The sequence below is a fragment of the Protopterus annectens genome, chromosome 6.part0 (genome assembly GCF_019279795.1).
Source record: "Protopterus annectens isolate FY-2018-M chromosome 6.part0, PAN1.0, whole genome shotgun sequence".
NCBI lineage: Eukaryota > Metazoa > Chordata > Ceratodontiformes > Protopteridae > Protopterus > Protopterus annectens.
The window spans coordinates 1,953,918,558-1,953,941,626 of record NC_056737.1 but is presented as its reverse complement, the minus strand read 5'-3'; positions in this window follow the sequence as shown (position 1 = coordinate 1,953,941,626).

Sequence of the window (23,069 nt, the reverse complement as noted above, 5' to 3'; positions counted from 1 at the left end):
TAACATATGCCTCACCGCTTCACTTACAACACAGGCATCCATTCTCCTGCTGGGAAAAATATTACACATTCCCTATTCCCTACTGCTCTGGACCCAAGCTGCATATTTAATCACTGCAGGGATATTTAGAACCCCAAGGCCTATAGTCCTGACACATACAAGTCTTTAATTGTCAGGGTGTTCATGTGGTGATCTGGGTTTAGGCTTGTCCGCCTGGTGAATGGAACTGCCATAACCATGTTCAAATGTCATACAAAGCACATGGACAGAGTTTGTCCATTTTAAATATTTTATCTGTGTTTACAGACACAGGTGCTTGGGCACCTGTCAGCTGCTTATGATGTTGGCAATACATAATATGGGTGTGGGTGGTTACAATACATAATCCACGGTGAGTGGTGTTCCCATTCACATTATTTTACCTGTGTTTACAGACACAGGTGTTTGGGCACCTGTCAGCAGCTTATAATGTTGGCAATACATAATATGGGTGGGGGTGGTTACAATACATAATCCACGGTGAGTGGTGTTCCCATTCACATTTGACTATTTCCTCTATTCATTCATACGAGGATTATTATTTTGGACATGAATTAACTATGAATTAACTACAGGTATGCAGTAGTACAGTAAACATATATGAAGGTTTGTTACAGTAAAAATGTACGGACCTCTGTAATACTCGGGGACTACCTCACATCCTTCACAACATTTCATGCTAATGTACATACTATTATTCTGTGAACTTTTGAAGTTTGTGAGAGCAGTATTTACATCTGTCCCTATTTGTCCACCCATCATTTTAGGCTTTGTCCAGATTTTGTTGCTGTAATAGGTTGAGAGGTGGTGTCGGTATGTGATTGAGTTGAATATATACTGTCGACAATTCAGTGGGGAGTAGGGTTACCACCTCTTCCTCTATGCGTGGGGAAGTCCCACTTTGGACAGTTGTGTCCTGCGATGAAACCTAAGACATGGCAAATGTCCTGTGATTTTCAGACAAAAGTATATTTCTTATTTTCTTTAATAGTTGCATGATACAGGTATTTTGTATCTGAAACACATAACTATTATTTGGGATAGCATGAGCAATTCAAATGCTATGAAATAAGCTTTTATTTTGGCAAACAAGTGTAATTCTGTCCTTTGCACTGGCCGGGGGTATGTTTTATCCTGCAAATTCTCACATTTCTACAAAAGATGTCCCACCTTGGGCATCTGAACAGGTGACAACCCTAGTGGGGAGACCTGCATGGTGGACAGGTGTTCCATCCTGCGTAGTATGTTTTGCATGTCTGTCTAGAAACTGAACAGTACCGTGACTACACATACATGTTTTGTCCAGATGTGTACAGTACTAGACACCGTAGCGTGTAAACAACTCTGATGTTTCAATAGGTTACTTATCCCACGCGGGATGTACACACATTTTGCCAAAACATGAACGCGCGGCCATTTGGATTTACATAACTGTGATGGGATGTTTACAAACATGGGATACATATTTGCAATCCTGACACTGCCTAGGATGATACTTCCTACTACATATGGGGAATACTCGCTATGTGTAGGTGTATGGCTGCGCAAGGCTGGTAGCTGGATTTGGTGGACATTCAGACATGGGTGCGGATTATGTGCTATACAGGGGATGTTGCATATTGCATTTGCATGCATGGGTTCTGCATTTGGATGTCCCAGTTCCACATATAGCATCCTATGTGTATGCGCTGGTTACGTTCCTGTTCATGTGTATAGCACATTTTAATATTCATATGTTTGTGTGAGTTTGGTATACAATATGGACTGTCAGGTTTCTTTACGGTTGTTATATGGCCACAACTGCCCAGCTGTGTACTATCACTACCACTGTGGGACTGCTGGTGACCCTGCCCATGGGGCTAGACGTGTGTATTGGCAGCACACTGACATGATGCGCTTCACTTCCACTGGGTATAACTACTTACAGTGCACTACATTACGGACACACGATTTTAAATATCATTTGTTCCATGGATGGAAACTCATATTGTGTTGTGTGCATTTCTGTTTGGTTCTCAATTTTGTGTGGCCGGGAACTATCTTGCATGCTTTGCATACGTTTCATTATCCACGGACACTGATAGGTGCGATTACTATTGCAGGCAGACTATAAAATTCAGCAGTTTAGGTTGCTCATCGACAGCCGACATTGACACGCCTCCGGGCGCAGCTTAGTAATGCCCCATGCACTCGCGCACGTGTCCTATGCACGTGGATGTGGTGGCAGCACACCTTCATTAATACGCATATGGCACGACTACACCATATATACGCCGCACGGCCGGCGCAGACCTTACACCAGCCTTGCGCCGAGCTTCATGAATCCGGGGGCCTGTCTTTCAAGCCTTATCTGAGAGTGTTGTCCGGCTTGAATGCCTCATGTTCTCACCCTTTGGAATATGAAGAACCATGTCACAATCTTGGGTCCACTACTTTTTACAGTGCTTATGCCGCCTTTAGGGCCTGTCATTAGTGTGTGGTTAGCATATCACTATAATGCTGATCACATGTAGCTTTATCTTTGCTTCTTCAGAAAGTATGTTGAGTTCATATTCCCTTGCAATGACCTGGAAGTAATTCAAGCTTACTGTCTAACCATCTATTAAAGTTGAAAAAAAATCCAAGATGAAGGCCATGGCTATGCATACTACTCTGATGTATTTACCAGCTTTGTTCCATTCAGCTTTTGTTTTTTATAGCTGTTGTGAGCTTTTTTCAAAAGTAAATCACTTTGGGTTAAGCATCAGAAATTTTCTGACCTTTGTGGAGCATGAGTTATATGAGGTAAAATTATCCTGTTTCCGTGTGAGTAATATTCCAGGAACAAACACTCGATGCCTCAAGAGGATCTTCCTATTCTTATTCATACATTGCTTTCTGTCACCTGGACTAGTGTAATGTCCTCTACCTGAAGTTTCCCAACAGTGAGAATGATTGTCTACAGCTAATGCAAAACTCAAGAGCTTGGTTCCTTTGTAATATTTTATATACAATTAACATACTCATCCTCGTGTCTGGAGACTGCCCTGGCTTTGCATTTAGTTTTACATTCTTTTCAAAATCTTGATGTTAATTCTTTTACCCCTAAATGACTTAGGTCATGATTACCTCAGTGAGTTTATTGTTCCTTATTATCTGCCTCAGGTGTTGCAGTCTGCCACCCAACAGCCTGTTGGCACTTTTGTGGGTGTAGAGGAAACATCTGGTATCCATTTGCTTATTTCCCATGCACCACTTATTTTGGAATCCACTAGCTTGCTTGTTTCAAGAGCGTTATGGAATGGTCTGCTTTATGAAATCCCTAAAACCTATTTATCTGTCCTGTTTTCAACAGATATCGCTTTTGCCAGTCATTTGATCTGTCGGTTGGGAAGCATTTGTTTTATCTGGTTTGTCTTTTTTTACCATTGCTTAAGTGCTTGGATATTATTCACTTTAGGAATTTAAAGCTGAATTTGTACATGTCACTGCCAAAGGAACCAGTGGATCTCATTTTGCTATAGTGAAGCAATCTACTGTGCCTAACACAATCTTGAGACCTACTGCTTTACAGAATACTTCTATAATAGATCCTCTTTCTGTGGTGATATCCACAACATACATGCAATGACTGCAGGTAATGTCCTTGATGAAAATGACTATGTTATGTCTAGAATATATCTAAGTCTATACCACACTCTAGTTTGATGGGCTGACTATACTGTCCAAATGGTGTCAATGCCATATGCCACATTTAACATATGGCATACCTACCCTGCATTGCCCAAGGAGGTCTTGTTTGGTCAAAGCAAGCAACATCTGCTGTATACACACTTCCTACTGACAGCGTGATCAAACAGAAATTTAACACTGTTTCCACCTGCGTCCCCTCTTTTGACTGCCAGTCCATAAATCAGATACATTATTCCATCTGTTGCATTCTTTGCTCATGTACTGTGGTAAATTTTAGCATTTTCTCCTCTTGTTTTAGTATTCCTTGCATTATTATACTGTTCATGAATAAAACATGGTAGTCTTTATTTATACCACTCTATCTTGTACTACTTGTAGCCTGCATTACTGGCATATTTGCCAAGTTCCCCGGCATTTGTGATGTTCATGAGATACATCTGCATGATGAGATTCTTCTTCTGGTTACACCATCTTGCAGTTTGTTATACGTTGCTGTGCTGAATCCCACAAGGTGTTTCTTGATTCATGAAACCTAGCCAAAGTCCCAGTTTGAGTTATTTCTTCTTAAAAAAAAAAAAAAAAAAAACAGAAACAACAATTAGCCAAATTTGAGCACAATATTTCAATACACTTTGTATATCTGTATTTATCAATGGTAGGCTAAAACCTGACTTTGTGTATAAGAAAATTATTTGCATTTTTCTGAGTAATGGTGAATCTGGAAGTGATTATAGTTAACAGGGCTGTGGTGAGCTTGTTGCTTTGTAAACCATGCTTTCAAACAAAACTCCATTTGCAATACTCTCTTCTCAAATTTGCATAACTGAGGTTGAAACTTTCTGCATGTCTTGCAGACTGATATTATCCATTCAGATCTCATCTATGTAATTTAATGTTATCAATCTTTCCATCCTATAAGTTTATCCATGTGCAGGCCACCATAGATAACATTCCATACCATATCCTAGCAAGCTATATCCCATGAAACTCTTACTGCATACTTAAACATATTGGAGACACTCACTATCCAACCTAACAATTTACTTATTGGGGACTTTAATTATCCTTCTATAGACTGGACTCCTTCATGACCCCAAATCTGCTGGCACAGATATTCCTGTACTTCTTAAATATAGATATATATATATATATATATATACACACACCCATAACCATTTAGTGCATATGCCCACTAAATGCTCCAACATACTGGACCTCATACTCACAAATATGGATGAATGCTGCACCACCCCCAATGTCACATCCTCCTTGGTAATGTCTGGCCATAAAGCTGTATCCTTCAAAATCAAAATCAACTTGGTAACCCCAGTAAAGCAGTAACAGTTATTATGCAAGGCAAACAACTTTTTATTAAGTGATAGTTTGTCAAAATTCAGTACCCCTCCAAATCCAGAAAACACAGCAGCCTATTGTTCACAGAAACTCTGTTCAGCTATGTCAATGGCTGCATAGAGGCTGCTGTACCTACCAGACATAAGCCCAAAACTAACTCCAAAAACAAACCACCCTGGTGGCATCCCAGATTAAACAGATTATACAACAAAAGGAAAACAAATCATGGCTAAACACAAGAAATGTAACACCCATTATGGTAAGAACTCTCTCATCAAAATAACCATGATATCCCAGATTAAGCAGGTTATACACAAAAGGAAAAAAAGTCATAGCTAAATTTAGGAAGTGTAACTCCCATTAAGATAAGAATTCTCTCATCGAAATAAACAGGTAAGTAAGAGGGCTCATTAGGTTCATACTAGGCTAATTGCCTTTGTGGGCCATTTTAAGCTTGGCCAATTACCCCATGTGAGAATCAAACACTGCACCTTGTATCTTTAAAGCAAGCACCTTAACCATTATACCAACCTCACAAAGAAAGAATAAATCATATTTTGAGGTTAAGATAACCTCCCAAGCAAAATACAACTATAAGGCCTTCATCGGCTATGTCAGAAACCTCAAAGGCAGCACACAGCAGCATACTGAATTGGTGGCTGATGGTGCCACATTCCCTAATTTGGGCAATAAAGAGAATCTGTTGGCTGTCAAATTCAGTTACAACTTTACGCCCTACTCACCCCCAGCCACCTCTCAAGAAATACCTTCAAACACAACTCCCTCCAGCTATAAATAGAGAATATGGCCTGACTGTTCTTGTTAAGGCCAAGAACATAGCTTTAATGAGCCTCAGTACTACCCAGGATGTCTCCTGAATAGTCTAAAATATGACCAATTAGGGCCACTGGAGTTACTATTTAAGTATAGTCCTAACAACAGGCTGTATGCCATGAGAATGGAGAGCCGCAACAGTCCCTCTTCATAAGGGTGTACCATCAAAAGATCCCAAAACTACAGACCCATTAGTCTGACTAGTCCTTTTGGAATGATCAACAAAGCCATAGGAGATCTCCAGACACTGGATCCATCCCAGTCTGGCTTTGCCAAACGAAGGTAATTCCTATTGAACCCGGTGGATTTCTTTGTGAAGGTCACCAAGGCACTAGATAAGGGTAAAAAAGTGCATACTGCCTTCCTTGATCTGGTTAAGACATTTGATAAAATGTCCCATTCTAGTATTGTAAAAAACTTATAGAATTAGGCACAAACCCTTATATAACACACTGGATAGACAGATGTCTCACAGATATGACACTGGAAGTTAAAACTGATGAGACCACCTCCTCAAAGAGGACAGTCACCAGCGGTGTACCTCAAGGTTCTGTGCCTGCTCTTCTTTGGCACCTACTTCTCAGATGTCAAGGCTAATGCCAAAGTCCTCTGGCTGACCAAGTCTGTTGATGATTGAAAACTGAGAGCAGTCAGAGAATCCACTCAACACATTAACTTCTTACAAGAGGCTCTAACACAGACAAATGACTGGTGCTAAAGCCATGGCTTAAAACACAATGAAAATAAATCTATTACAGTACTTTTTGTAAAGTTGGTCACCCAGAAAACTACATCACCAATAAAGCACATCTATCAGTCAGAGGTCTGGGAACAGATGTTGACAGTAACCTGGCCTTTAACCACCATGTATCCAAGGTAGTAAGGAAATCTTTCCATGTTGCTCAACTTATAAGTAACAACATGGCATCTAGGTCCGGGGGAGTCATTGTGCCATTATACTCAACCCTCATCAGATGCATCAATGCCGTCTTTGGTATGTACTTGGCTAGACACATGCAGCAACTGGAAAGTCCACAAAGGTTCCTTACAAAAAGCTTACAGGGCATAAATGCAAAGTCCTATGCAGATGGCATCAAAGGCCTGCCTCTACACTTGGTCTGTCCTACAGACTACTGAGAGGTGAGCTATGTCTGGCATGCAAGGCATCCGACTTATGCAAAGCAAATAGCATCAGAAGTACTAGATCTGAAGACCTAAATTTTGCTTGCAGCATAAATAAGACATGTTGGAGAGACCAATATGTATCTCAGAGAATTCCCTTTCTCTGGAACAGGCTCCCCATCCATGAGAAACAAAGTCCCTCCCTAACCCTATTTAAATGTAACTTGGACCATTCAATGGGAAATAGAAAATTCACCCTTGGTCTAGTACCAACATATGTGATGGACCAAAGCAGTCAGTAAATCATTTCATAACCAATGATCACATATAACTTGTGGGACATGGTTGAGTTGCATGGCTAGGTTTATAAAGGCCCAAGTGGTCATTAGTCTAGTATACACCTATGAACCTACGATAGTTTGAAATATATGAGTCAGAGCTTAGAATATTAAAATATATTTTTGATTTAAAAACATAATCATTTAGATGCAATTCCTTAGTACTAATGTGCATAATCTAGAGAACAGTTTAAATCAGAAAGCAGGTTTTTCATTTCTCATAAATTAAATGATTATGGATGGTATCATATAAATATTTTCAAAAGATGAAAACAATGGTACTGGCAAAAATGGAGGGAGCAAATTCATAAAGGTTGCAGGAAATGCACACCATCGTGTGCGTATTACAGTAACATATTTTGATTCAAAAAAAGCTCAAAGTTCTGCATGGTGCTCTAGCAAGAAGATGTGTAGCATAAAGCAGTGCTTTGTATTTGACTATGCCAAGTTCTAATGAGGCAGTCCAGGGGAAAGGCATATGCCAATTAACCATGTGCTCAACCTCTCTCCCCTGAAACCACCTCCAAGAAGGCATCGATATGCTAATGAAATTACTTTGTGTGTAGATCAGCATGGGCAGCCTCACCATGCTGTGGTAGTGAACACAGCCAAAAAGCCATGATCATCTGCCAACATGTACAGCTCTACAGGGATGGGGGGCCACTAGCCACCAGTGAGAATAAAGTTGTGCTGCAATGGCATCAGCATCAGTATGGGGAATGTGGATGTGGGGAGAAACACCAGCCACAAGGGAGACTAGACTTGCTTCATAATGACACTTAAACAAGTATGGGGGTTCGCATGGGGGGAGGAACCACTAGATCTGGGAAGGGCTAACAACCTGGGGCAGGGACATGTACAGGGACTGTGGTCTGTGTGTGTGTGTGTGTGTGTGTGTGTGTGTGTGTGTGTGTGTGTGTGTGTGTGTGTGTGTGCTTAGTTTTGAATATGTACTTGTGTGTGCAGAAGAGTGACTGGACGGGATGCATATGCCTACACGATATAGAAGTAGCAATTAACTGCCACTACCTGCAGATCATTAGCGATCTGCACATTGCAGTAGTAACTGGAATTCACATGCAAATTAGCCAGTAATGAGGTATTTCCTCATAGCAGCTAACAGGTTTCTAAATTGCAAAATACATTATAGTGGGACCAGGGCCTTTCTATTACAAGCAGTATGGCTCACACTATGCCCTTTAATGAATCCCCAAGATGTACTAAAGATACGCATGCTTAATATTATTTTGTTTCTGTATTTAGTACCTTACATGTATACATTGAAACAAAATGTTGCAATTAATCTCTCTTGAAACACACCAATATATCCCAAATTCAAAAATAAATAAATAAATAAAATTGCAGTAAAATATATTTTCTTGTCCAAGGCCCATATTTTGTTGTTAAAAGACCAATAAGTCATAGCTTTATGGAAATGCTTAACATTACTTCATGGCTACTTTTAAAATGCTTGTATTTACTACATTGCTTATTTTTGTGACTATTTACATAATGTTTTAGGAAACATGACAACACTTTTGAACAGACTGCTGTGATTGTCATGATGATCTTTTTCATACTGCAAATTATAGAAAGTGTAGCAAACTGAACAGTAACAGATGATATAGTTCAAAGTGTTATAAACAAACACTGTCCAAATTACCTTTGAGCTTCTGGCACTTTGAAAACAATTAGCATTTACTAGGTTTATCCCCTTTAGTAAGCGTGTGGTGACAATGAATGCCATGAGTATTGCATTCTATGGTCAAAACACTAAGATGCATACCCAGAACGTTTTTTTTTTTTGTCTAGCTTATCTATAGCCTGAAAACAAACAAAAAAAAACTTTCAAATTAGCAGTCTTTTTTTATATTTTGAGAATAAATTTGCTACATGTAATCAATGCACTGCTGAACCTGCAATGCAAATATTTCAGAAAAACAGCCCCTGTTGAAGATATTTGTGTTTATTGTTTCCTTAAAGGATGGCAGAATGCTTATATAATGGCAGATCGTTTTAGTGAGACTTTTATAGATGCTGTAATGCCTGTTTTAACTATTCAGGAGTTCATCCTCATCCTAATCACATGCTGCAGATTATATTTATTTACTTGACATCTACATCTGAGCTACACTACTCAAAATACACTGATACTGAAGCATGAGAGATAAAACAAATGTACAGGCTCTTTTTTGTAATGGAGTTTGCCAATCCTCATTTATTTATTTGTTGTGTTCTAACAGAGAAAATTTGAAGTCACCCATATTTTCATAGCATAAATTGGTAGTTAGATAATGGTTTTAACTGCTGTACGTAAGCAGCTGTATTCATTTGTTTTTACTATAATTAACATACATGTAAACAATGACACAATGCTATTTAGATCCTATTTTTCATTTTTTAGCCAGCACTCTACTTAGAAATCAAGCATCATTTAAACCAAGGAATAAAGTACCATAGTAGACCTTTTGTAAAAAACAAGAAATGCCACACTGCTTTCTATATACCACACAGCCAAATGCTGAAGTCTGTTGACACAACAATATTAAGAATAAATGCTCTGATATATATATATATATATATATATATATATATATATATATATATATATATATCATAATGTATATGATAATTCATAGACAAGAAACATTATTTAACATTTAAGTCATGCAAAGTTGACCAAAGTCATTAGCAACTGGAATAAAACAAATATGACGTTTTCTCAGTTTCAGGAAGTTGCACTCCCTTTGACTGAATATTTCTTTGACAGCATATTTGTTAAATTCGTAGATATTTCAAACACAGCTGTGCACCTTAAGACCATGGCCACTTACTTATTTGTGGTAGCAGAAAATGCTCTGACAGCATAATTTATTCTAAGAATGAAGCTATGTTTGTGCGTGTAAGGCCCACAGTAATACCACAGTCTTCTGCTTGGTCAAGTTTGTAAACTGTTTCTTTCGCATGGTTACATAACAAGGTAGTAAATCTCTGGATTACACATGTCAGTCAGTGGGTGAGTATAAGACTGTCTTGATTGATCTATACTTTTGTGCAGCGGCTCTCTTCGTCTAGCTGGTGTCATAGTACCTCTCCACTGGCATGTTCTGACCACTGTTCACATCCTTTCCTGACAAAAGAGACATGCATTTCATCACAGGAAACAATCCTATATTGTTGTTGATAGCCTGCTCCCACAGCCATCCTCTATATGCATAACCATACCTTTACCCATGCACTGGGCCCACTACCTACCCTTGGTGAATGTAGGTCAAGTTGTGTCCTCTGCACATAGACATGTAACAGTTTTGTCCTTGTTCTATGTTCCCTACTATAATGTGCCCTTCCACAGATTGACATGTAACTGTCATGCTCTTGTGCTGTGATCCCTACCCCCCTACCACAGTGTGTCCTACCATGCTGGATATATAACTGTCATGTATATGTGCTGTGCTCCCTACCACAGTGTGTCCTACCATGCTGGATATATAACTGCCATGAATTTGTTCTGTGCTCCCTACCATGCTGGCTATATAGCTGTTAAATATTTGTGCTGTGTTCCCTATAACAGTATGCTTGCCTCAGATGGACATGTATCTGCTATTTCCATGTAACTGTTATTCTCTCACACTGTATTAATTCATCTACATGTCCTGGCTGCTCTGTGTGACTATTGCTGTCATCCAAAATATGAGATTAGAAAACCAGTAGTATCTTATCAGGCATCTTGTGTTACCCGAGTATGCCAAAAGCAACATGCAATGACTTTTTCAGAGAAATTATGATTCCCTACTTGTTCTTTGCAATTCAGTTTCCAGCAATATGACAACCATGCTTTATATTGAGCTACAATGGACATCTTAAAGTAGTGGTTATGCTAATGAGGAAATGTTGCATCATTGCCTCTGAACTGCTCCTATAATACAGCACAATATCAAGTCCAAACTGTGCTAGTTGGCTCATGCCTACTCATACTGATGATACTCAGACATCCACATATTTTGCTCATGCATGGCAGCTGCTAATCTTGTATCATGGTAACTCCATGCTATGGATGAAAATCATAGGCACATTGTTGCTAACTTCCAGTGTGTGTCACGTGATATCCAAATGTGTCCATGTTCATCTACCACTTTGTTCATGAAGTTTACATAGATTGTACATGCCCATTTTGGTTGCTAGTTTCATCAGGTCTCCTGCCTGGTATGATAAATAGACAAGTATTTTCCAGTATTTCCTCCACAGGGATTCTGGCACCAGCTTGCAAGGAACATGAGTGCTCTAACTGGCATCACCCATTCTGCTGAGTAATGCAGGCACCACCCTGACTTACTTCACCAGCAGGAGGCAGAGGTTAGGGAGAATGCACCCAGATTTTTATACTAATGACTCATGTCATTTTTCTGCCATTATTTCACTTTTCTTGGCATAATGGTTAAGGTCTTCAACTTACAGACACAAGGCGCAGGGTTTGATCCTCACATGGGATAACTGGCAAGCTTAATAGGGCCCACAAGGACAGTTAGCATACTACTAACCTATGAACCAAGTGCAGTTAACAAGAGCTGTTCAGAGTTTGGTAACTTTAGCCAGAGATCATGAGTGTATCTGAAATGAAATCCAAGGCATCCACTGCAAACAACTGAAAAAATAAGATATTTAAAGTCTCCATTGCATGCAGTGGTGCAACGGTAGCATTGTCGTCTCACAGCAAGAAGTTCTCCAGTTGATTCTCAGCTGGGGTGCCTTCTGTGCAGAATCTGTATATCCTCCCTGCATTTGTGTGGGTTTATTCTGGGTGTTCTGGTTTCCTCCCACATTACAAAGGCATGTGCCTGGAGCATTTCTCCCCGAGCCTCTGCTGAAAATTGGCTTTGGTCCAAGTCAGACTTTCCCAGTAAACAAATGTTAAATAAATGAATAAATTATTTATTTGAATTCCTATTTTATTCTTGCTGATTGTGTCTGCATTTTTTTCTGCACTTTGAAATTCTATACTACTGCCTTAGATAGCATAGACTGGACTCAGACTTGCTGAATCTAGACTGTTTGGTATCACTGACTGTAAACAAGCCATCTTACATTAAGTGGCCTTCCCTCCACCATTGTGACAGAAATGTATAGCTCAAGTTCCATTTGAGTTGGGATTTGCTGGAGATAGGCTCAGTGTGGGGTTTTCCCTTTGGTAGTTTGTCTTAAAACTGTTGAATTTCACCTGTACTTAAGTCTTGCGCTTGTGTGTAGCTGGCTTCGCACAACAGGGGTTAGTGCTGCCCTGTACAGATGCAAACACCTGGAAACTTACATTTTTCCCTAGATGTCTGTCAGTAGGAGCCTCCTAAGTCCCTTGTTGCCCTGCAGGCACCTCAACTGCACACTGAGCAGCATTGCCACAGCTCTTCACCCTTAACCTTCAACAGAAAAAGCCTTTCTGTTATTTCTGCATCATAAACTGATCTACTCCCCAACAGTACTATGGTAAAAACCTGCCAGTATGGATGGTCAGTTTCCCACCATTTTTCCAGCCAGCAACCTTCAAACTCTAGACCCAGCCCAGTTTCGCTTTGTTAAGGGTAGATCATGCTTACTGAACCTGGTAGACTTCTTTGAGAAAGTCACCAAAGCCCTGGATGAAGGTGTTCGTGCATATTGCCTATCTGGGCCTAGTCAAAATGTTTGACACAACCCCCCACTCAAACAGATGGGTGACTGCAAATTTACCCCTTGGTTTGCACCCATGTCCCTCATGGGCAGGGATAGTCAATGCTGGTCTGTAAAGTACATCCATCTAACCATGGACAATTGGGGCAACCCAGGATTAACATGGCTAGGCTTGTAAATGCTCTAGGGCTGATAGCCTAGTAACCTCCTATGAACTTGTGAACCTATAATCATCTTTTTTTCATACGTTCAGCAGGATACTAAGTTCTTCCTAGTTTCTTTAGCAGTGGCTGAGGAGTGATAAACTGATAAGAATGCATGTCTCAGGAGGTTGGCCTGCCTCTCTTATTGGTAGGGTACTTGCACTGTATGCATTACTTTGGTGTGCCACTGCACTTCTGTTTGTAACACAGATGAGCACTGATGCATTCTTTTTATGTCTTTCTCTTGTTTTCTTATCCTGCGACAAGTCCACCTATGGTTGACAAAGAAAAGCAGCAGTGGGCACCTGGGTTTGTGTCAGCTGATGCATCTGTGTTAAGTCACCAACAGTCATAAAGTCTGCCTTTTTAGCAGGTGGTTAGAGATTGTCCTGCTGAAAGCAACCTGCAGGGCTAGCTGGTGATATCTGTGGGCACCTCTCAGGAGAGTGGAGGAGGATCCTTATCTGAGATCTGCATAAAGGGGTCCCCTATGGTGACCTGGACAATTCCCTGGACTGTGTAGAGCTCCACTGAGCACAGCTGATAGAGTCAAACAACTGACTGGTCCTAAACATTGGTCTACAAGAGAAACAGTATATTCACAGTGTCAGCCACAGAGGAGACTAATATCTGGGTGTGATATCCTCTGGCCAGATCCTGAAGTCCTCTTCAGCCCTGCCCTTTTTCTATGTGTCATTTGTCATGCCTTGTTTGTAATAGATCCTTCACCATCACCAACTGCCCACCCGCTGAATGTCTGAGTCCATCCGCTGTTGTCCTCACTTTAAGTGACTCATGTCTCTCAGTGCCTGCATTTTATGTTTTTTTTATATGACTCTGCTACTTCCCTACATTTTTCTCTATACATCACATATGTGATTCTCATTTCTCTTCATATATATTTTTAAAATGGACATCCTCTCCACAAAACATGCCCTTCATCCTGACACCTATCATCTCTTATAGTAACCCTTGTGTGATTTCCTCTCCTTGCCGTACTCTCTTTCAACCTTTCCTATCTCAATCATCCCTCGTCATTTATCTGATGAACTGCTTTGACAATTTGCTATGATGGCCCTCTTTGGCCTATACACAGCACCTGAGTTGCAGTGATGAGGTGCTCTGTTGTTAAGACAACTGTTTAGCTCAGGTGTGCTTCTTTCAATTTCTTGTGACATCTCTTATGTGATTTGTCAGTAGCATGTCCCTTTTGGTGCCGTTCCCTAGTGCAACTCTTGTCAATAATGCAACTGCACTTTTTGTAGGGCATCATTTTTCTTGGACTTCAGGCATTACGTCAGTCTTATTGTATAGCAAAGCAGTACAGATTATGCAGTCCTTAATATTCACTATTGCATCATTGCAAAATGTTTATGAATAGCCCCTATAATCATTACTTTCTCTTCCTCCTCAGATTTCACCCTTTTCACCCTCGTAACTGAAGCACAGATGAGGCTGTGATGTCTGATTATTCCCCAGTACAAAAATACCATTTTCTTAGAGTTAATTTATATAGTAGTAGGAATGGGAGAAACTGTAACCCCATGCCACCACCCACAGAGGGCTGAGGTAATCAGCACTCCCTGGAAATATTTAATGACATCACAGCAAGATTTATATTCATTATATTCCTTTTGTAAACATAGTATACTTTTAAGTTGTGACAATCCCGATTATGTGTCTCACACTTATGATAAAGAACTATGAATTACATTCATGACTGTTGGAGTTTGGTTGTGGGTGAAGCAGATGAGGTCAGGAACAACGTTTTATACAGAGCAGCTCACTCCTTACCATCTGTTTGTGTTATTATACCACAGCTAAGGTGTTTAAAGGATTTTATATTTAAGAAAGAAATGCAAGATGGAATGACATGCTCTGCCATGGTGTGTATGCAAGAAATGCACCACAGGGAGTAAACTGCATGAATTGATAGATTTCATTTAATATGAAACAACATTATGTCAGAAAAGCTATCCGTATATTATTCCCTTTAGAGTGTTCCTATAAGTGAGATAACAATGAAATGTGAATGTTCATTGGGATAAGTGAGAAAAGCTATTATTTGGCAGAGAACACAAGAAAATGCCAAACTTTTGATGATGTGCACTGAGATTTCTCTGATTTTTTTATGTTTGTCTAAAAATGTAAATAAGGGAAGATGATTTGGTAATTTTCTGTTAACAGTAGAAGAACGTTGTTCTTGGATTTTGCATCCATGCAACTTAATTCTTATAAAGAAGTCCATATCATGCAGAAGGAAGATTTGTGCTTTATTTCTGAAAAACGAATGAATGATCAAATATGTCTGTATTTCTTGTTAACTGTCAACAGTAATGCAATTTATTATTCAACTATATTGGTTGATAGATGATGAAAACTGGCAGCAATCTTTATATTCCAGGCAATGAATCTGGTGTTACAGTACAACAGAGTTCATTTCCATATTCAAGGATTGCAGACAAGTAAAATGAACTCAGTCAGAAAACATCAGAAAGAAATATAATTTTATGTTAATGTACCTGATGACTTAAAACTCTTTAAAATGTTTAATTTAGAATGACTGATGGCTGCCATTGAGTAAGGAAAAAATAAAATCAGCCATTGTTCTTCCTCACTATTAAAGCTGCTATGGAAGACTATTAAAATTGGTGCGCCATGAATCATCATTAATATTCTTAGTGTTTACCCATTTTTCTAGTGTTATAAGTTGTACTCCTGTTTAAAATGACTCACACCATTATCTACTATTTGAAAACATGGATCCCCTAGAAGTACCCCAAATCAGATACTGCTGGATGTCTTTTCCCAAATGATCCTACCCTATAAGTCTGAGGGAAATCATTAAAACTTTTTTGTTCACGGAGACAATCCCTGTGTATGCTCAGTATAAGGGGATTTACTTTCCACCACCCCTCACCTATTTATATATACCAACTCCACTGTCAAACAAAACTTGGAAAAAGAGAAAAATACCTTTAAAGGGTGAAATATCTCACATTACAAACATCTCAAATCATAGCAAACACATCCTGGGAGGTGATGTTTTGGGAAGATTGCTTAGGTGTGTATTTCAAGGGGATCAGCACTGAAAACAGACGTTAGTTTCCCTGATAACACACCCTGGAGTACCATGCTGCAATTATACTATGACAATTTTTAGGAAATTCAACAAGTGCATTTTTTTCTGAATATTTATTTGACTTTACTGTCATCATTTTTTATTGTGATTACTGACTTGCTATAGAAATGTATAGTTTTTAAGTATATCTTATAGATTATTTTATTATTATATTATTATTATTTTTATTATTATTATTTTATTATTTTATTATTTTATGATTATTTTTACATGCATTTTTTTTCTTTTATTATACAGTCCATTTATAATTTGAGTTCAGCCATAAAGGTTTGTTTTTTGACTTTTGCATTTTATTTACTTCTGGCAGATGCATCTATGCAGCAATTTACACGTGCATAGAATTTGGCAGTAAAGGAGTCTGCATAAGCAGTGGGCTCATCAGGTTGGAAGGAGATGTTGAATTTAAGCTTGATTATCACAATGCTTTTTGCTTCAGTCTTAAGGTGAATGTGATTGATTACACAAAGTATAAACTATATGAATATTGTCATAGGAGCCACAGAGCAGCAGGGCAGAGGACTGTGGCAGTTTATATATATATATATATATATATATATATATATATATATATATATATATATACACTCTATTGTCATTCGTTACCATGTTAAACATGTTTACGGCAGGCTATGCTGTTAGACTTCTAAACCCTGTTCTCAAGGTGAACACAGAAATGAATTACTGCACTAAGGAAAGCAGAAGTGAAATACAAGTCTATGAACTTTTTCTTAATGATCCTGAAGAGCATGGTAGTGGCAGCTGACAGAGGGTGAAAACTGAAAACTACCAGCTGCTGAAATAAAAACAAAATAAAGTGGAAACTCAAAATTGATTAAAACAGAACACAAGGACTAAGGTCCCTCTAGTGGCAGAGCTTCAAAATCTAAAACTGAAAATGTGAAAGTTGAAGAACATCTGTTGTGGATGGAGGAGTATTAAGACCTGCAAATACTGCTGAGGAAATTACAACACAGTAATGACCTAAGTAGCCATATGTAGAGAAATTGTTATCTCCTATATTTTAAGAAGCAAATTAGAAAGCAGAAAACTGAAGTTAACCGATTCAGATTATGCATCAACATGACTGCTAGCCATCCTCTTGTTTTGTTTTTATTTGTGGTTAACTTATCCCTAATGTCTGAAATATATCTTATTATATACATTTTAACTTCTTGAAGGACAGTAGTTTTAAGTAAATAATAATAATAGTAATAATAATAATAATATTCTTATAATAGCAGCACAATATTATTCATAGATAGTAGTTCAATAGACTGTTAGAAAGAATAGCATCTACCTTTACCTGACTTGTGTTACATTTATCATGGCAGATCAACAGATTCCAAAAACATATGTACACTTTATCAACAATCTTCTACTGCTTGTACTATGTTCTGTATACTGACAGACTGGCATTTTTTTATTTGTTCATCACTTATTTGTATTTGATAGGTGGGGAAGACACTGATCCACATGAATTTTTTTCAGACTTAGCCTGGGAGAATTGTCTGGTTAAGTGACTTGCTCACAAACACACATTTAGCAAATGGAGACAGAGAATCAAACCCTGGATCACAGGAAAGAACTTCATTGAACAGTCCATAGCCTTACTCCTCTTCACTAACTGCAGGACAGTCTTATTAATCTATTTCTTATCTTTTGGCAGTAGATCCAGGCTGAAAATATTCCACAGGGATTATTTTATTTCATTCATCCAGCTATCCATTAAAAAAAAAACACTTGCCTTGTAAGAGTTGTAATGTCAGCAACTTGAACCAGGAAGACCAAATTCCACTATCCCCAGCAAGAGTTTCCTGCACATTCAGTGGGATCTCTTGGTGACCCCTGAAAGAGAGACATAATCCCTGGCAAATTTCTCATGCAGATGCCAAACAAGCATTCTCACTAGGTGCCCAACAGCCCCAACTCCTTGTAACTTGAAGAAGTTCTACTCCTCAAGTCTCTTGATCAGTTATGTAACCACATCTACTTTCATTAGTGAGTAAGACTCCAAGATGCTCCTCCATTTAAAGAAGCTGCTCCCCTTGGCTTCCTTACTACGCATCGACTATGAAGTGGATGATGTTCCAACAAGTTGTGTACATTTCCTCATGTTGAACTCTCCAATCACTGTTCTTCAAAAATAAATAACTAAATCAAAATGACTACTGTTTCAGTTTATGTGTTTACTTTCAACTTTCCATTTTTTCTCTATGTTTGTAAGTCTGTCAAGTTTGTATATATAAGTAAGGGAGAGTGCTGCTTACACCATATATATGTTTTTAAAAAGTTCTGTTGAGCTGAAGCTTTGATATATTTTTGTATACAGTTTAAATGTCAAGTACTAGAAGTCAATGAACTGTATCATTTGGCATTTCATCCTCACATGCAGACAGTAAGTCACTCTTTTTTGTGAGAGAATATTGACCTTTGATTTGGAATTGCTGTCTCTCATCCAAAGGACTTTACAAATAAGCAGCAAACTGTATAAGTTCACACTGATGACCATACAGCAACAAATTAAGATTCCTCGTGTCTGCAAATAGCATACTCACAAGACCTTGACTGTGCCTTCATATCTTGTCCATGAAAATCAAGAAAATGATGAGAGACAGGCCACATGCTTTGAAGATTCCTACACCCTCCATAGATGCTCTGAACTCAGTGCCATGAATGTAAACACAAAGATCCCACTACTCAAACACATAGACTGAATGAAGTGCAAGAATGACCCTAAAATCCTGTAGCGCATAAATACTCCAACAGTGGGTTAACTTGATTTGCCTTATTCTTCCAGCATTCCTTCACTGCATTAGTCTGTCTAATGACCTTTCCCCCTGCACATTTGTTGCTCCAGGCACAGACTTCTGTATTCATTAATTTTGCTGTGAGTCCCTTGGCATGTTTAATGTTACTGGAGCCCCGTACTTCATTTAGACCTTTTGATGAGTGTACTCTTTATTAGACTAGAAGAGGTACCTTAATCTCTTAATTATGATCCCTATCTCCTTTTAGCCTGCATAAGTATGCTGAGCTCATTTATTCTGTCTGTTGGGTGGCAGACAGACTATCAACCATGGATGAATCCTGAATCTTTTAATACTTTCTGGTCTTCACAAATATAAAGGTGATCCCACAACTACCTTTTTAAAATAACTAGACTATACAATTCTTTTATTTTTTTTGGGGGGGGGGGATCACCACTAATGAGAATAACATTAGACAACAGATATTAGTGTGTGTATATATATATATATATATATATATATATATATATATATATATATATATATACATACATAGAATATTTTTATATATATATTAGTGTCCAGTGTAAAACTACTGGTTTGTATTTATTTTGAAGCAATAATGTTATATGTGAAATGCATCTTTCATAAGCAGCAAATAATACTGGTAACAGTGATTATTTGCAATCTTCCTGGTTCATTTGCTATTTCAGAAGTAATCTTCAAATAATACATCTGCAATGTCAGTATATTCCATGTTTTAGGGAACCATTTTTTTTTTACTTTGAAATGTGGATTTTTCACTGAAAAAATAAAAGTACTCTTCTGATGAAAGACAGCAGCTAATTTTAGTTGGTAATGCCAGTACAGCCACAGACACTAGTTAAAGAAATCCTTTTACTTTCTGGATGACCTCTGTCCATTTGAGCCCATTCATAGTGCATTTCCTTGTGTATGTTTCTGAAATGATAACACTCTTAACATGCATTCACTACAGGCTGTTGAAAGTCCATTTAGCTGCATTGAGTCCAGCAGGAAGAACAGTACCAAGGAATTGCCCTGAAGTATGCCCCTAAAACTTTACGTCTATGACTCATTGTACTGAAGATAAAATGATGCCATCTGTCTCATTCTGTCAGTTGCCATATTGAGCCCATTGTGCGAATGGTTTTCTTCAATGAAAGTTTGCACTGTTTTGTGTCAGTAAAGTGCTCGTTATTGCCAGTAATCCCAACTTCAGCATGCTATGTGAGGCTCCTAACGTGGTAATGAAAAATCATGCCACATCCTAAGAGATGAAATATGTCACAATAATTAACAAAAATAGTGAATATAGATCACATCTTTATCTGTCAGACCCACATGTGTTGCATTTTTCTCTAGCAAGTTGTGATATTACTTTATAAAACTTACGCAGGATTTTTTTTTATTTCCTTTATTTTTCTTCCCTAAGTAATTTGCTTAACTATGATGTCATAATCACAAATTTAAGGTAGCATTTTATTACACTTTTGTCTTTTAACTTATACAGGTAGATAAAGAACATAATGTTATGATAATGTTGATAAAAATCATCTGAGTATGATGAAACTTTTAAAGTAAGTACCACTGACGCAAGTCAGTCAGTGTATAAATACGTCTCACTGAAATATGATCTCAACGTTAGCTAGGCTGTACTAAGAATGGGACTATAGGGTTGTCTAAATGATGTATAGGTTATTAGTCCATAGATTATGTTTTCTGCTTCTGCCTTTTAATACTCCTTTCTTTGCAAATCAGCATGTCTCAAATATAAAGGCTATTTGTGGGATAGCAAGCTATTTTGTAGGTCCTGGAGAGAATTTCAGAAATCATAAAAAGTCAGTGCTGATAGACAACACATTAATAAGGTATGATCTTAAACAAGAGGATATGATGTACCATTGTACAAGGTTAGTTCTTTGTAGAAATGAATACTGAAATTCTTCTTTGCTTATTTATTAGGATGCTATGCCTGCAGTAAAGTATGAACTATTTGCAAAGTATTTGCTGACACTTTTAACCCACTCCCAATTAATGCATTACACCTCAGGTTATGGTGGCAAAACATATGATCATATACAATTAGGGATAAATCAGAAGGCAGCTTCTTGAAATATAAATGTATTCTATAACCCTGATAAGACAGCAAGCTGCTTCCAAAACTTTAGGTTAATTAATTCAGTTGTCTATTTGCAGGTGGCACACCTCAGTCAAAGTGAGCATTTTAACTTGTTTAGGTGAACTGTTGCCCACCTCCTCCTCTTTTTCTTCATTAAAGCATAAAACGGCACTGTACCAAGGACTTCAAAATACTTAATTATTTAGAAGTTGTATATGGACTACAGATGGGGATTAGTGGTATTTGGATCAGTTAAAAAATGGCAATGTTTTCTGTATATCCATACACACACACACACACACACACACACACACACACACACACACACACACACACACGCAAATAAAACTGGCTGTTATAGTTATCTGCTGACAGCAGAATACATCCTTGCATGTAATAAGATGCTACAGAATCTTATGGCTGTATTCAGAAAGATTCATAACATAACTTTGCTGTGCTAAATATAACATGTAAAACATAGTGTGACACCTCCCAATCCTGCTGTTACATGTTCCAGCACAGTGCTGCAATGCCAGGTCAGGGCTGTGTAATAATACATTGAGGATATCATAATGGCAGTAATTATGCACTGGAGTGGCCAAGCTAGGAGGATTCATGTGACCAAAGGGAAAGCCTCAAGGAGGTGGTATGCCAGAGGCTCCTTGGACTGACACACATATATGTAAGAACATGTCTCATACGAATAACATGGGCATTGACATCAGGACATATATGGATATCACAGCCAAGTAAGTGTCAAGTCTGCTCATCATATAAGGAAGAGATGGAAAAGTCAGAAATGGGGACGGCAGAAAGCCAGCATGAACAGAAGATAGTTGGAAGGGAATACAACTGCTTTTATTTTGTTTTAATGGTGTGTGTGTGTGTGTGTGTGTGTGTGTGTGTGTGTGTGTGTGTGTGTGTGTGTGTGTGCTTGAGCAAATGTGTGTTGGGGGAGGGGCAGATGCCATCTTTCAGTTTTTTGAAGAAAGGCACAGCAAAAACATACTGGATATCATAGTGAGGAGTAAGTATGGAGAGGAAGGAAGGTACAGAAAACAAAGCAGGAGTAAATAAAAATATATACAATGCAGCACAGAAACAGAAGGTAGGTATTGGCACAAGTGGAGGTCACAGTGGATATATGTAAACTGACAGCGGCTGAAAAACTGGTGATTGGGAGGACTGAACAGCAATCAGGGATAGGAATTGACTCACAGGGAAGAGGAACACCATGACTGGGGATATTATATTGAGGAGTATGGATGGCTAATCTGAGCAACCCAGAGGGCTACTCACTCAAATGTCAGTCAAATCTATGGTAGACTTCATGGGTGTGCATTGTCTCTGGTGGCCCAATGGACAGGTCCAGACAGCTGTGTGTCTCTTTCAGCAGCACAAAGAAACACTCTAGGGTGCAAATAAAAGCATCCAGCTGCCATCCACTTTGGTACTCACCAGCGACTACACTTACCATCAGATGAACTGGGAGAGCACACCACTCTCATAGAAGGGGCTTTTGACACCCGCCAGACAGGTAGCCATGGAAGTCATCTGGGAGCTCACCACGACACCTTCCACAAGGCAAGGTTGCCATCTGTCCATTTTTTTTTTGCATAATTCAGAAATGAAGTGTCTTTTCCAGTCCTCCTTTAATGCAGCCACAAGGATTGCTTTTTAGCAAGGTTGCCACATGTTCCCTTTTTTCATGATAATCCAGAAATGAAGTGCATCTCCCTGTTCTCTGGTATTGCAGCCACAAGGTCTGTTTTTCAGTCTAACGGAAGCATCATGTAAATGCTTATGTATTTTCTCAGG